Here is a 15,757-nt window from a genome sequence, read left to right on the forward strand (position 1 = left end):
ATGCCAAGTTTTCTAAGTATCAGCAGCTCATGCTTTCAACAGCTTAGTGCTCACTGTCTTGCTTCCACTGAACAGTGCAGCAGTAGAAAGAGGCTTGATGATTTATGAAACATTATTCCAGCTATAACCTTCTCAACTTGTTGCAGGAGGATACTCAGTCACAGACTTACAGTGTATTGTTTATTAATGGCAGTGTCAGAATTAACCACGCCTTAAAAAGGAAATGTACAGAAATAATTGTTTCCCAGGTATCTGCAAATGATTCTGGAATGTTCTCAATGGATTAACTAGTGGTAACTTCAGACAGAAAATCTTTAGGAGCTGAAGTGTATTATTCTGCAGTGAGCTGTTTGCAATTAAGCTGCGCAATAAAATCAGCAGGTAACAGTTTGGTTTTACTCTGATTTCATAACTCTATTTTTATAATGTATAGAAATGGCTGTTATAATGCATATGTTTATGTTTTACTGCCTCCACGAGGAAGTCATGTTGAGAAATCCACTGTAAATCAGATTTTTTAGTGAAAGAAGATGATGGTGCAAAAAGACAGAAGCTGCTACTATCAGTTTTTTAATGTGCTCATTTTACTTATGTTTTATTCTGTGATAATGCATTTTGTGTTTATACGAAACTGTATACTGGAATTGTGATAATTTGTTTCAAGCTACATCACAGGGATTGGAGAAATAAAGGGGGCATATTTGGATTTAACATAATGTTGGAACACTAGTGAAATATAACACAATGATTACATGTAAATAAGCATGAAAGATGGGTGTTGAAGCAGTGTAGACGTGAAACTAAAGATGAGATAATCGGCAAACAGCCACAGTGAGGGAACAACAAAGTAATGGGAAGGTGAATACCGTGGGGAAGGGAGGAAGGCGGATGGCAAGAAAGAGTTAAATACACTGACTCAAAAAGTCAGTTCTGGTCGGAGGAAGTAAGAAAAGAATATAAAAGTGGACACTACTATCATAACATGAAGGTGAATATTCTGAAGTGGGCAGAAATAAAATGCAAAGGCCATTTCATCAGCTATAGTAGATTTTAAGAGATGCAGTTACACATGAAAGAGATGGTGTGGTGGAGTAGTCAGGTCAGATGATGAAGGAGGGAAAAGTATCAGGAACAGTTGTTGAAAGAATGACAACACACTGGACAACTTTTCTGACAGAAATGAAATAACATATGGCATATGGTACAGTTGTGTTTAAGCTAAAGTGGCATAGTTGAAACCATGTTATATTTGGAATAGATCAACTTTGAGATTTGCACTAGAAATTTTAGCTGAATAATATTATAACATCTGAATGTAGAAACAGATACGGCAGACCCCACTCACCCTAAAATGGAACTTTTTTGTTATGAGAAGACAAGTGAAAATAAGTACTTAGCTACATTTAAACAACATTTGACAAAAGGAAACTGTAGTTTCATGAGATGATTTTCAAATTTACTTCAAGAGATCTGCATGTGTATATTTCCTTATGTCTTACAAGTAACTCCTTTGCATTTCTGTTTTGGTTTCACTTTCTATCTCATATGACACAAAAACAAAACTCGTACTTTAAAAAAACAGCTACTCGTCAGTTTGAGCTTAGCAGTTTTTACTTACAGACACAAGCATGTTATGAGAAACTGTAGCATTTTGATTGCGTTCTCCTGCAAAGTAACTCTATTCTAACAGTATGGATTATACAGCATACTTTGATGGCAAGCACCAGATTAGCAACATATGAGATTTATTCAGTGAACAAACCATGAAAGCAACATTTTGTATTACTTTATGTTACGTAAGAATGTAAGCAACATAAACAAGTTATAGCCTGCTTCTTTAAAACATCTATAAGTAAAATACATAATAGTGTAGTAATGTTACCCCAGATTTGGACATACAACCACCAAAAGTACTTTCTCATTCTTGCCATGGTTAAAAAGGACTATATCCCATAATGGCAGAATAATATCTGCATACAATAGTTGTATAACTACATATTTTCAGGTGTGGTACAATTTTTTTTTTCAAAAATTAAAGACACATTACTCTTTCCTTTACAGAATTAGTAAATCTAGAAAATTAGAAATAATGTTTTAAATCTACATTACATTCAGTAGTATTATAGTGCATGTAGCACAGTGACTACTCTCCAATATTCGGAAAAAGACAATCCAGTTAAGCACAAGAGTGGCATGAGACCTGACCTTAACAAATGTTAAGCACTACCTGCTAAAGTTGTTAAGGTCAGGTCTAATGCTAGGCAGTAAAATCTGCCAGTGCTCACCAACAAATGACAGTGGCAGAAATGAAAGATTTTTTTTCCTGCCTGCTGTCCGAACTGGTAATGTGTCTAAATTCCTCTAACAAACTTAGAAAGCAACTAAAATAACAAGATGTATTAGGATGTATTTTCTGATGGATACGAACTCTGAAACTCCAATGCATGTCATTATGTAGTGACTTCAGTCCTCGGTGGTTTATCCAAAAGCCACACGTTTTATGAGAGCAAACCTAAAATATGAAGCAATAATCTGGATGTTCTAAGAAAACTGGAAAGTTAAGAGGCATGAAAGGTAAGTGTAAACTTGGTATACAGCATTACACTGCCTTTATCACAGTGTCTGCTAAGTGTTTTACGGCTTTGAAAGATGACAAAACACTTCATGATTTTTCCCCTGCAACTAGTAGTACATGGAGCAGATAAATCATTACAGAGGGGAATTTGTTGGCATCCATGTCTTGAATACATAATAACTTATGATCAGCAACCTGATCATTGTTTGTTTGTGTCTTTCGGCTTTTCCCGGTTAGGGGTCACCACAGCGGAACTCCAGTACGCTAATGATTGGCAGTACAGTTTTACGTGCTGGCTTGCTGGGCCTAACGCACAACCTTCAACAAAGGAATGCCCATTCATGCATGTCACCACACAGAAGACGCTCTAACTGAGAATCAAACAGATGGATGCCTTCATACATCTAACTGTGAGGTGACAATGCTACTGCAGCACCACCACCCCAGTATATAATCCTTTGTATTTATTGACTGGGGTAGAGCACATGTTTATGCACTTGTGCAGTAGTGTGTGTGTGTGTGTGTGTGTGTGTGTGTGTGTGTGTGTGTGTGTGTGTGTGCATGCGCATGTGCATGCACATGTATTTCATATCCAAGGTGCATGACAAGTTTTCTAAGTATCAGCATGTATCATGCAGTCTGTTCACCATGGATATGAAATACATATGCATACACAATCCTAGGAGAATTGGAATTTCCAATCAGATCAACAATAATAAATAGCAGTCACAGACTACAGTATGTTATCATTGTCAGCTAGAACATACATTTTTAAATAAAAGAAACACATCATAGTCATAGTATATCTGTAGCATTGTCAGACAGAATATGCAAATGTTAAACAGTTAAAATTACAGTGTAATAAATGCAGAACATGCTGAGAAGACAGATTTTGGGTGGATTTATCTGACTTCACCTTTAAGGATGCAATTATAATTTGCTTGTTTGAATAAGCATGATGTTAGATTAGAATGAAATTTAGAAAGGGTTGTAATAGAAGTTATATTTACAGGATGGTAGTCCAAATTGTAGATACAAAAATGGAGGAGGCATGTTAAGAGGAGTGTAGCTGTGAATGAGGACCCTGAAGGATGGTGGGATGTGCTGGGAGTAATATAAGGTTGTAGGGCTTATTTTGTTATGTAGTCTGCTGACTAGGAAGGGAAATAAATAAAGGTGATTGAGTCTGAACACTAGGCCTGCTACAGAAAAGTAGTTCTCTGAGTTTCAAGGGCAACCATTTGGCTTTATCAAGGATGAAGCAGTGGTGTTCTCTTTTGGGTAGGAGGATGATAAATCTCCTTCCTTCGGTGGAAAAAAAGTGAGAAACTTTATTAGACCAGATGAGCAGAGCATTTAGTTTGGCTTTAGTGCTTTGTACTATTTTTGCAGGTTGCAGCTGGGCCCTAGCTATTGACACATTTAAGATGATGAACAGTTTCTATTGCCTCCTCATTGGAGTGGGTAACAGTGCAGTTGCTGGGCACCCTGGACAACCGTTATTTGATTCCAAAGAGTTTTGGTTTGGCTTTCTTTGTGTTTATAATTAGTTTGTGGGTAAGTAGCCAATCAGATAGGCTTTTAAGATCTGTTCCAGGTTATTTTTGATCACTGTGTAAGAGGGGTGGATCTTTATATGACTATGTCATCTGCGTAGAGAAGTATTGGCATATGTGGAAGGTCTGTGTGAAGTTTACTGATAAGCAATGAACAGAAAGAACTGAGAGCATATTTAGAAATTCTTGTTAAGACCATAGTGAGTCATCATACTGCAAATCAGAGATTTTTCTACTTCAGACAATCAAACCAACCTTATAAAAAAAAAACTTTGGTGTCCTTTTTTCAACATTGTAATTTGTGTTATGCTACTGTAATACTAATAAGAAACAATGCCTTTTTCACATACTGTTGAGCTACCTAAAAAAATCATAAACTTGTATCATACATACATATTTACTTCTTACTTGAAAATGCTGCATCGTTTCCCTGATGTAAAAAATGCTGAGCTCAAAGTGTGTATTAATAAAGCAGCACATAAAATGTATGGTGTACACAACACAAGAAACATATTTAATGTTTGTAAAGGTAATTGCTGAAAAGGGTTTTTCTGAATGAGACTACCTACTCAGACAACAAAACGTTAATGTGTAAGAAATAAATACATATGAGGAAATACCCCTTTTGGTTTAAATTTTACATAATTCCTGAATGCAGATCACAACAGAAGGTAAATGCTATTTGTAACTGGCTTAAAAAATAACTAGGAACTAACTTGTTTGTCAGACAAGAGCCTTAACTGTGGGTAATGCATGAAATGAAGTACCACACAAGGTGACATCAGACAGGAAATAATTCTTAACAAATCTATGGATGAGTTATCTTTTTCACCAATGAGAATTCTGCATTCTTGAATTCATGACAGCACACTCCATGATTGATTGTATAAATGCAGTGAGTATATAAATTACTGAGCATCCTTGTGTAGACCAAGATTAACAATGAAGATTTGTCACTCTCACTGCTAACAAGTGATACTCAAGTATATATGTACTTGACTTATAGGGCTTCAGCAGCCTAGTACAGGTGGAAGAGCGACTGCAAGAGAATGGAGTAAGTGCATTCCCAATCCATCAAGGATGGATGCCTTCATACATAAAGTGATATGGTAAAAAAAGATCTGTTATATCTACTCATCAATGATGAGTCCTTTCCTTGAAATGTTTGAGTCCCAGGTAGTAAAACCACTATAGTAGAAAAAGCCAGAGAGCTGTATTAGGACTGAAGAGAAGGCTAAGCACTCAAGAATACTAGGCCAAAAAATCCAGATTCCAGGCCATAGTACGAAAGTTGGCCTGGAAGGGAATCACTGCAGACCACAGCTGTAGTGACCAACCTTACAGATATCAGATCAAGCAATCTCTGGAGATAGCTGCTCCCAGAGAATCAGATAAGACATCACATAGGCCAGTGGGTAAAGTAACCAGTGACCTTAAGGCATATGCTCTCTCCATCAATGGTAAAGTGGAGAGGAAGACCTTCAGTATCCAAGGATAAATGTCTTGCTGACCCCCATACTCCTAATTTCTGAGGTATATACCCCAGAGACAACAGCACTGCTGAAAGTAAGGAACCCACTTGCTCAACCTGCTTTCCATTCTTTTCATAGAGTTATGAGAAGAATGGCCTGAGGATGGATAAAATACCTACTTCAGAATATGGGGAGAGGCAGGGGTCTTCTGTTAATGGGACAGAAGGGTGTCCATCAGTCCTGAGAAGTGGAATATAAAGAGGTGATGCAACTAGCAGGACTGAAACTACCCTCAGTTACAAGGCTAAAGGATAACATAGCTAACAGGCACACCTGCTGAACTACAATTTCAAAACCCCAGTGGTAGGATCTTCTCATGGAGCAAAAGCAGAATAAATCAAAAGATGCTACCAGAAAGATAGCACTGAGTTCCCATCCTGACCTACCCTGGGAATGAGGCCAGACCAACTCCTCCAATGGAGATGGAACCCGGCAACAGGTGCTTGGAACCTGGAAATACTTGAAGGCATCCATCTGAGTAGGTATGAGTACTAGTTAACATACATTCTCCTGCACAGCTGCTACCACTTGGACAACATTTGAAGCAGCTTTACAGCAGCATACAACCCCCCCCAGCAATCCTGGGCAGGAGTGAGAGGACCCAGTATACCTGGGAACCAGCCATAATGAAAGTAGTGGAGTCAAGTGTCCACACCAGCAAAATGACAGAACAATTCTAATCCTTTGACTAGAACCTGGAGTTGTCCCAAGATATCAAAGGAGGCACTGTTCCTTTTCAGCTCACCCGAAGCCTCAGGAGTTCATGATATTAGCCTTCAGAAGGGAACATAAACTACCCAAGAAAAGGTACAACACCTTTACATCTGGGTGAAGGGGATTTGGCAACACTTAAATGCTGACAAAAAAGACAAGAAAATGAATATCCTGGAAACCCAACCACTCACCAAAATGAGACTGAAACAAAGATTTCCTTCTGTCTGGAACTAAAGGCTTCCAAGAAGGAAAGCTGTCAACTAGAGAGGGAGCAGACATGAGCCCAAAAGTAAAGGAACAGACTCCTTCTCCAAAACAGGGGAGAGAAAATTAGGGTAGCATCCCTCTAGAACAAGTGGGATGCGGCTAGAAGCCATTGTGGGGAAATGAGAGGCATTAAACTATTCCTTCTGCATCAAGTACCCCCTAATGCAGAGTGCCAGGAGAACCTAAGAAGGAAGACCTATCAGCTCAGTGAAATCCCAGTGGAGTACCACTGAAGTTAAGTAACAACAACAAGGTGTGGAATGCCACACCTCTAGCTGCTTACACACATACCTGCATTCCAGAGCAATTTTTGAAAAATCAGCATAAAAAGATAATTTAAACACATGTAAATATTTTTGAAGAATAAAATTAATTAAAACTGTACAAATAGCAATCTTATTGGTAGTACGTATTCTTTCCAGTGATTACAGTCAGTTTATTCATAATCTTTCTATAAATAATATAGTATAATGTACACAAATCCAGAATTATATATATTTTTAAACTTTCACAAACAAATTGTCATATCCTGGAAACTGTATAACCTAGACATATATTGTTAGAACACTTTTTAACCAGAAATAAGCTTTTACTTGACAACAATGCATTCCTTTAGTGTGTGTTTATTGAGATATTTACAGAAATATGAAAACATATGCTTTATTGTATAATTAGCAATATAAGTAACATTGAATATCTCTCAAGATATGCAACTTACATTGTAAATACTAGTGACAATTTTCTTCAAAAGTTTCACATGACACCATGCTATAGTTTGTAAGTCACTTTTTGTTTGAAATATTAAGAATATATGGAAATATTGCTTATTTTCAAAGTTATTGACAAACAGCAGCACCTGCAGTACATTGTGATGTAAATAGAAGCTGATAATGAATTTCCCTGTCACCTACCATGGCATTTCATACCATACCCCTCTCAAAATCATGCAGGTCTCTCAGTTATGAAAATATGAACATAACTATGAAAATATGAATAGTAAGTGTCAAACTGTGATTAATTTATCTACTGCAGGATATTGTAGACTAACAATCTTGGTGACATTTTGTTAAAAATTCCTTGCCCTTACTAATATTGCCTATTATGAGATAGTATGTCACTTAGTTAGATAAGCTAAACCCAAAAAATGTCTGGATGCCATAAGGAAGTATAGGTGTTAACTGGAAGCATACAAAAAATGAATTCTAGGCTGGAATGAGTTCCCCCACATCTTACACTGAGGGCTTCTTACAAGAAAAAGACAGATGAGCCTCCCTGCTCAAGTTTGCTGTCTGTAAGCCTAACCATTTTGAAAACCATCACCACCTGTCCCGGGAGGGTAGTGATACACCTGGATGTGTCAGACTTGTCATTATGTGACACAGACATTGAATGAGTCTTTAGCCTCCAAGTAGTATGTAACCATAATTAAACTTCCAGACAGAGCATGTGCTGCATAACATGCAAATTTCATGTAGCATGTGCTGCATAACATGCACATTTCATGTAGCATTTTATTCACCTATACATTCTCTCTCTCTCTCTCTATATATATATATGTATATATATATATGTATATATATATATATATATATATATATATATATATATATAACAGAGGGATTATATGCTGATATCAGAATGCAGAGGCATCAAAACTGAAGTCGATGTCAGAATTCCAAAATTAAATATATTGAAAAACTTAAAACAACAAAACAAAACAAAACAAACAAAAAAAAAAACAATTGCAAAAGTAAACAATTTCCTTTTAAAATAAGAATACCAAACTTCCAGAACACATTCAGGTCAAATTAGTCTGAATAGTGTCAATATTATAGATTTTTTTTAAAGTAAAGTACAGCGTTAGGGTTAGAGGCATGATCTGTGTTAGGGTTAGTAAAGTGGAGCAGGTGGGGGGCTTTCCAGTTCCTATCTGAAGGAATATAATGTATCATACTGCTTAATCTGCAATGGGGATCTATTTCAGAAAAGGAGAAGGCACTGTGTAATAAACCTATCTCTACACTCTGTTTTATTTATATGCTGGTGAAGATTTAGATCCCTTGTTCTGGTATTTAGGAGGCTATTCGATATGTGGAGGCAAAAAAGATCCTGGACTACTTTGTTGATAACGACTTAGAAGGCAAGGCACAAATCTTCTCTCAGGAGTCTACAAGACACTGAATAAAGGGACAGTGGTTCCAGTGTTTCTGGTAGCTTATGTTTTTTTTTTTTTTTAAGTTTGTGATCTCTTAGTTAGGAACCTCAGGAACCTTGCTAGTTGTTTAATATATCTAGTCAGGTACACCATAAAGGTGGCATTATATTCAGTAATTGGCCTACACAATGCTGAATATAATGGGACAATGAGCTCTTTGGATCTGGAAGATATCCTCTTGGTGGTCAACTGTGCTAAGTAGAAGGACTTTCTGACTACTGTCGTTACATGATGATTAAAGGAGAGGGAATGATCAACCCAAGTACCAAGATCTCTAACAACATTCTCATTTTAAAGTGGCTATTGTCTATGGCATATATAGGGGAAAATGATGGTTTACCAAATATGACTGTGTTACATTTTTTAGCATTTCATAGGTTCAAAGGTATATACTAGGCTAAAGACATACAGGGCCTTAATGAGTCTTGTTGTGAAATTCAACCTAATTGTGTCCCTGTGTATCCTGGGTGTTTATTAGGAGGGGTATGTTAGAAAGTTTCTACAGGTAATTGAGGGGTATGTTAGTTTGGACTTTACTGCCTGTCTCTGTCTGTCAGAGACACAGGGAACATTCCTGTCTTGAATTTCTAATTTCCCATCTATTGTTCAAGGTTACACTTAAATAAAGTCTTAGGTATCAGAGGGTGACTTTTCAATGACTCCCATTTTGCAGTTGTCAGCAAACCTGGCTGCCTAGAGGTCTTGGTTTTTGGACTGAAAGTTGGAAGAATAAATGTCAAAGAAAAAGGGTCCAGCAAAATACCACTGGTTACTTTCACACTCTTTGGTAAGGCACCTGCTAGCAGCGCTATATTGGTTCTATCCTTTAGCCAGTTTGCTACCCATGTTAACATATGGAGATCTATTTGTAATGACTTTAAATTGCTAACTATGATAGCATGGGATTTAGTGTCAAAGGTCTTGGCCAGGTTAAGGTATGCCTTGCATGTAGCATGGCTGCTGACAACTGCTTGTATTATTTTCCAAGAAGTTAACCAGATTCATTAGACATGATCTATTCTTAACAAAGCCAAATTGATGTGAATCTAGCCTGGTGAGATAATTTAATGCCATAGTTAATCAGTTTAGTTATAATATGCTCCATGTAATTCCTAGGATCAGTGGTGGGGCTATCCTTATGGAGTGGCATCATCACTGCTATGTACCAAATTTTAATGAAAATGGCAGTGGCTAAACTCAGGTTAAGCAATTTATACACATATGTTTTATATATATCTATACACACACACACACACATATATATATATATATATATATATATATATATATATATATATATATATATGGGTCCCTTTCAGCTGGTCAAACTTTTAAAAGCTCGACTTTTATATGGCTGAGACCATATGATCATATGAACGAACTTTTAAAAGTTTGAACAGTCTGAATGGGGATCTCCAGAGAGCGTGGAACAGAAAAATTTCCTTTTACCACAATGTAGTATGATCTCGGAGTTGGAATATTTAAATAGCGGGGGGGGGGTGCAGGGGCGCGTGTCCCCCTGTTAGCACTGTTTAGTTTTTTTTTTTTTTTTTCACATTGCCAAACATTCAAATGTTCGATCATATGGTGCTGAACATTTGGATGTTCGATTATGTGAAATAGACCAATATATATATATATATATATATATATATATATATATATATATATATATATATAAAACACAAGGGCTCTGACTGAAATGGATCCAGCTGGGATCATTCCACTACCTCAGCCAATAAGCAAGACAGTTCCAATAGTATTAGGTGCTATGGTTCTTATAAAAAAAAATTTATAATCGTACTTGGATATGTTACCAATGCATATAACTCTGTACAAATTGCAGGAGTCAGTACTGCGCACATTGTGGGTGCTGCGAAGAGCACCTCTGCCCAACATCAGTGGTCCATTCCCATCATGGTATTAGAAACCCAAAAGACTTGGAGATATTAAAAAAAGGCCAGAAATCTCACACATTCACTTAAACAGCATGTTTATAAAACACCACACAACCTTTCCAAGTTTAACCCGAAAATGTTCTTTACTACCCTATCATCTATTGACTGGAACTTCCTAAAAATCCTCACCTTAGATGATGCTGTAGATGAATTCAATGAGACTTTCCTAAATACCCTAAATAGCCTTTTACCTCAAAGATGAAAGACACTAAAACAAATAATGCAATATGGCTATCCAAAAAAGTGGAATGCTAATGCACAATAAAGAAAAAGCTTGGAAAAAATGGCAAAAATATAAAACACCACAATATCTATAAAACTTCTGAATGCTTCACAATTATACTAAAAGAAATGGATGAAGACCAAAAACTAAACTATAATACCTTTCAGAATAATAGCAAGCACAAACCTAAAACACTCTGGACAGACATTAAAGAAGTCTTGCATTCTGGTCATAAAATCAACCCAAACCTTTCTCCCAAAAACTCATCACTCTAATTTACAATATAATTCAACTCTTATTTCATAGATACTGTATTATCTCTAACCAAGGATTTCCCAACATCTAATCCTAACCCTGCCCAGCAACCCCACATCACCACATCCACATTCACCTTCAAGCTTGTGCCCACATCCTATGTAAAACTACTCTTAAACAAACTTAAACCATACTCTCTTTCAGCTGATGACCTGCTGAGTGAATACCTTGAAATAGCAGCTGATAATAGCAGCTGATAACATTGCCTACAGTGTCTCAATCCTTATAAACAGGTAAATCCAGGATTCCCATGTTCCCTCTCTCAGAAAAAAGTCACACATCATCCCTCTGCACAATAGTAAAAATTCAGCAGAGATTACTAACTTTACACCTGTAGCAATCTTACCCCCCCCGATATACTTGAAAAGTGTATTCAAAAACATCTGGTAAATTATCTGCTGTAGGAAGAACTACTATCCCCCACACAATATGGCTTCCATCCTTCCCACAGTACTAATACTGCACTTCTAACATATATAGATACTGTAAATAAAGCTAGAAGTAATGGCAAACTAGTCTCCTCCTTATTTCTAGACTTGTCTAAAGCCTTTGACACAGTTTGTCACAGCAAACTTCTACTTCAAATGCCACCACTAGCTCTGTCTTAGCCAACCCTTTTATAGTTCAAAAGCTACCTATCTAATAGGTATCAGTAAGTAAAAAAGGCCCTCCACCCTCTCTCCATACCTCCCAGTCACCATGGTGTACCACAAAGCTCTGTCCTTGCCCCCCTTTACTATTCTCACCAACACCCTCCACACATCCACACAACAGGCCTCCCTAATGCAGTATGCAGATGACTCCACACTCATTTGCACATCTAACAACATAGCACACCTCCAAAAATACTCAGAAAGCTTTGCCAGCAGCTGAAACATGGCTTTGTAATATCCAGATCCTTCTTCCATGAAAAAATGAAATTTAATGTCCTCTGTCTTGATAATACAACCATTGAAGTCACTCCTCATAGCAAATGACAGTGGATGGTAAAATTGGATAAGAAAAACTCATCAAAAACTAGGGATACTTTATGGATCCAAAAACGTTCTCATTGACGCAACTAAAGCTACATTTGCCACTACTTATCTCCTCTCTACACTTCTTTATTACATTTCCATCCTTATTAACTTTCAGGCATCACTAAAATCAAAACTTGAACAATGCTATAACAAAGCTGCTAAATTTGGAGCAAATATCCCTTTCGGAACCCACAACTGTATAGCATTAAAAAGTCTAAATTGGTTAGAACTATCCCTTCAACTAACATATACACAGCTTCTTACCAGCTATAAAATTATCCAGCATCCATCTGCCTGTCCAGCACTAAGTAACATTCTACACAACTATGTTCCCAGTCGATCATTATGATCCATTGACCAACAACTCCTGTCTGTCCACAAACGTATCAAATTTGGTGGGTATTGTCCGTACTCGTACTATGTTGTTAAGGCCTGGAACTCCTTATCTGTATCCATCGGGTAAATACCCTCCCTCCCATCCTTCAAAACCATTCTAAAAGAATTCCTAGCTAAAAATCTGGCTCTGTTCTTGCTCAGCACCAGGATGAACTATATCCCTAAATGTAAACAAATACCTATTCATACCTCCCATCTCATTATTCTGCATTCTTCATTCATTTTCTCACTTCTATCAATTTATCCCCCCTGGCTTTCTCTCTAAATATACCATAAGCATGCTTTTCTCTCACTTCATATTGCAATTCCTGTTTGTTTTATACTAGCTTACATTTAATTTCTCTATAAACTGGCTAAAATTTCTCTAACTATTGAATCATTGTTATATAACTTGCACCTATTCTTAACCAATATTTTCATGTTATGTCTAATTTGGTGCAGGCATTTAAATGGTAGTCTGTTTCTGTTATTTTTAAAGACTGTAAAACTATTGTTCTTTAAATGTTTTGTTATACATTGGAGCTTTTCTACCCAGGCCTCCTCTGAAAATGGGGTCCTACCTAGTTGGGTTTTCCATGTAATCAAATGTCAGTAAATAAATAGTAAATAAATATGTAAAAGAAAACCTGCTAGATGCATTCCAGATAGGCGCTTGGAAATGCCGGCAGCCCCTCCCCTAATGAGAGGAGTAACCTAGAGTCTCAGCAGTTCTTCCAGATATGCAGAGCACAGGTTATGCAGGATATGGCAGCTGAGGGTAAAAGTTTTAAATATGTAAGCTACCTAATGATCATGGCACATATGTGTATACTTGCATGTAATTACTAATCAAAACTTATATATCTGATTTACATAACTTAACCTGCTAAGTATAAATAACAGTGTTGCAGCTTGAGTGTATTATTACATGCAAGGTCATAGCAAGAACATCTAATGGTAAAAAGTGCTTGATTATGTAAGTTTCATAAGCTAAAGGTATGATGACCAACCATACATTCACACTGCATTCAAGGCCTTGAATAACATCCTCAAACATCTGCTTAAGCATTCTATCTCCTATGTGAACAAAAAAAGAAAATCTTACATGTACAGTCATATTCATCTCAAAACTTCAAGAATGATTTTTGAATATGCAATGAAATAACCCATCAATCTGTCACAAGCCAAACATAAGTATATCATCACATCATTCTTACTCCAGATTATTATGACAGTTATGAGAGATTACAATCGACAATCTTGTTCAGGTAACAAGTTTTTATTGCTCTTGGTAAGATAGATAAAATATAAAATATAAAAAAAAACATCCTTTACTTAGCCACAAACAACTAAAACATCTACATGTAACAACAGCCTTCAAGTGCTAACCCAGACATTTATAATCTCACTACAGATATGCTGCAATTCCCACTACATTGGGTTTCTAAGTGTATTTCTTTTTTTTCCTCAAAATTTTTTTTTATTTTCAATTAAAATAACATTTACATAATATTTTTAAATATCATTTTAAGCAACTATATACAATATTTAGAATAGCCTGACTTTCAATTATATACACTGTATATTATTAAATATAGAATTAACAGATCAGTTATCAGAAATACAATATTGATTATTGCAGAGTGTCCAACAAATATATAACTTTCTTCCAAGGATTATTTACCAGTGGCCTTGGATAAATTCGTAGTTCTTTGATTTTTATTTTCATCGATGCAGTTGTCTTCAGTAAAGTGTAGAATTCTTCCAAGGTCGGGGGTGTATTTGAATTCTACCTTCTGGTTACGCATTTCCTAGATATAGCAAGTATTTTCCGTAACAAATACATATTTCTCTTATTCAGGTAGGGACCTTCATTTACATTTAGTATAATCAATGCTTTAGTTAAGGTAAAGGATTCATTAAATACAGCTTGTAAAAAATTATTGATTCCATTCCAATATGATTTAATTTTATTACATTCATAAAAAATATGAATCCAGTCTGTTTTATTTGACTTTTCACACCTCCAGCAAAAAACATTTGTAGTAGTACTGATCTTTTTAATTCTATCTGGTATTAAAAATGCTCTATGTAAGTATTTCCAGTTATTTTCCAACGCTATGTGTTAGAGGTATAATTAACTGATAGTAAGATGTTAGATTTTATTTCTTCTGTTAACTACAATGACTGACCATTTGTTAAGAACTACCAGTATGATGGTTTGGGAATTGTTTTATATGTTATTAACTCTTTATATAGATTTGAAATGGAATTTTTCTTTTCACAACTATTATATATAAATTCATACAGAAACCTTATTAGATTTGGAATATTTTTAAATGAGGAATTATTAATTAATCTGCATAAATCTTGTATACATTAGAATGCTTTGTAAGGTTAACCAGTCCAGTGTTGGAATATTGTAAGCAGTTTTTATCATATGTATGTCTGAAACATTTAATTTATTTACACATTGAAACCAGCATAAGAATCCATTTTGTTCCCAGGAGGTTATTATTTCCCTATATATCTTGTGAGGAAAGTTCTTAGTGATGGTAAATGGGGTTAAAATGTCAAACCAAAGTTTTAGATCAATGTTTGCATAGATAAGTTTCCTAAAGGGATTAATCAGTGTTGTTTTAGAAGGTTTAGTTATATTATATTGTATACTTATGCATAGTATGTACCAGGGTTTGTTTGATTTGTCTACTATTAAATTTTTTTTTGACAGATTAAATTAATTTATTAATATAGTCATTGTTAATTATTTCCAGTTGGCAAAAATAATTTGGGTTTATCTAGTCTATTGTAGTTTTAAGCACAGATGCTTTTATATATGTTTCTATTTCTGGGAAGTTCAATCCTCCTTGTTTCCAGGGTCTAATGTGATGAGTTAGAGCTACTCTATTCTTTTGGAATACCATAAAAATTTTATTAAACATGAGTTTATTTCTTTAAGAATGCTTCTTTCTGGAATTAACTGTATTACTAATGCTACATATGGTATT

The 15,757-nt window shown here is 35.8% G+C and overlaps 1 protein-coding gene across 3 annotated transcripts in view; it reads left to right on the forward strand.

The window, feature by feature from the left end:
* Positions 1–15,757, forward strand: part of LOC122804910 (integrin beta-2-like) — a 1,273,642-nt gene that overhangs the window by 119,723 nt on the left and 1,138,162 nt on the right. The window contains exon 1 of one of the 3 annotated variants that reach the window (XM_044075120.1): positions 148–381. The exons of 1 other annotated variant lie outside the window; for it this stretch is intronic. The gene's annotated coding sequence lies outside the window, so the exon portion shown is untranslated. Of the gene's footprint in view, positions 1–147; positions 382–15,757 lie in introns of those variants that run through there. One more of the 3 variants, XM_044075118.1, reaches the window with a different exon arrangement.

The sequence above is a fragment of the Protopterus annectens genome, chromosome 6.part0 (assembly GCF_019279795.1).
Source record: "Protopterus annectens isolate FY-2018-M chromosome 6.part0, PAN1.0, whole genome shotgun sequence".
NCBI classification, from domain to species: Eukaryota; Metazoa; Chordata; order Ceratodontiformes; family Protopteridae; genus Protopterus; species Protopterus annectens.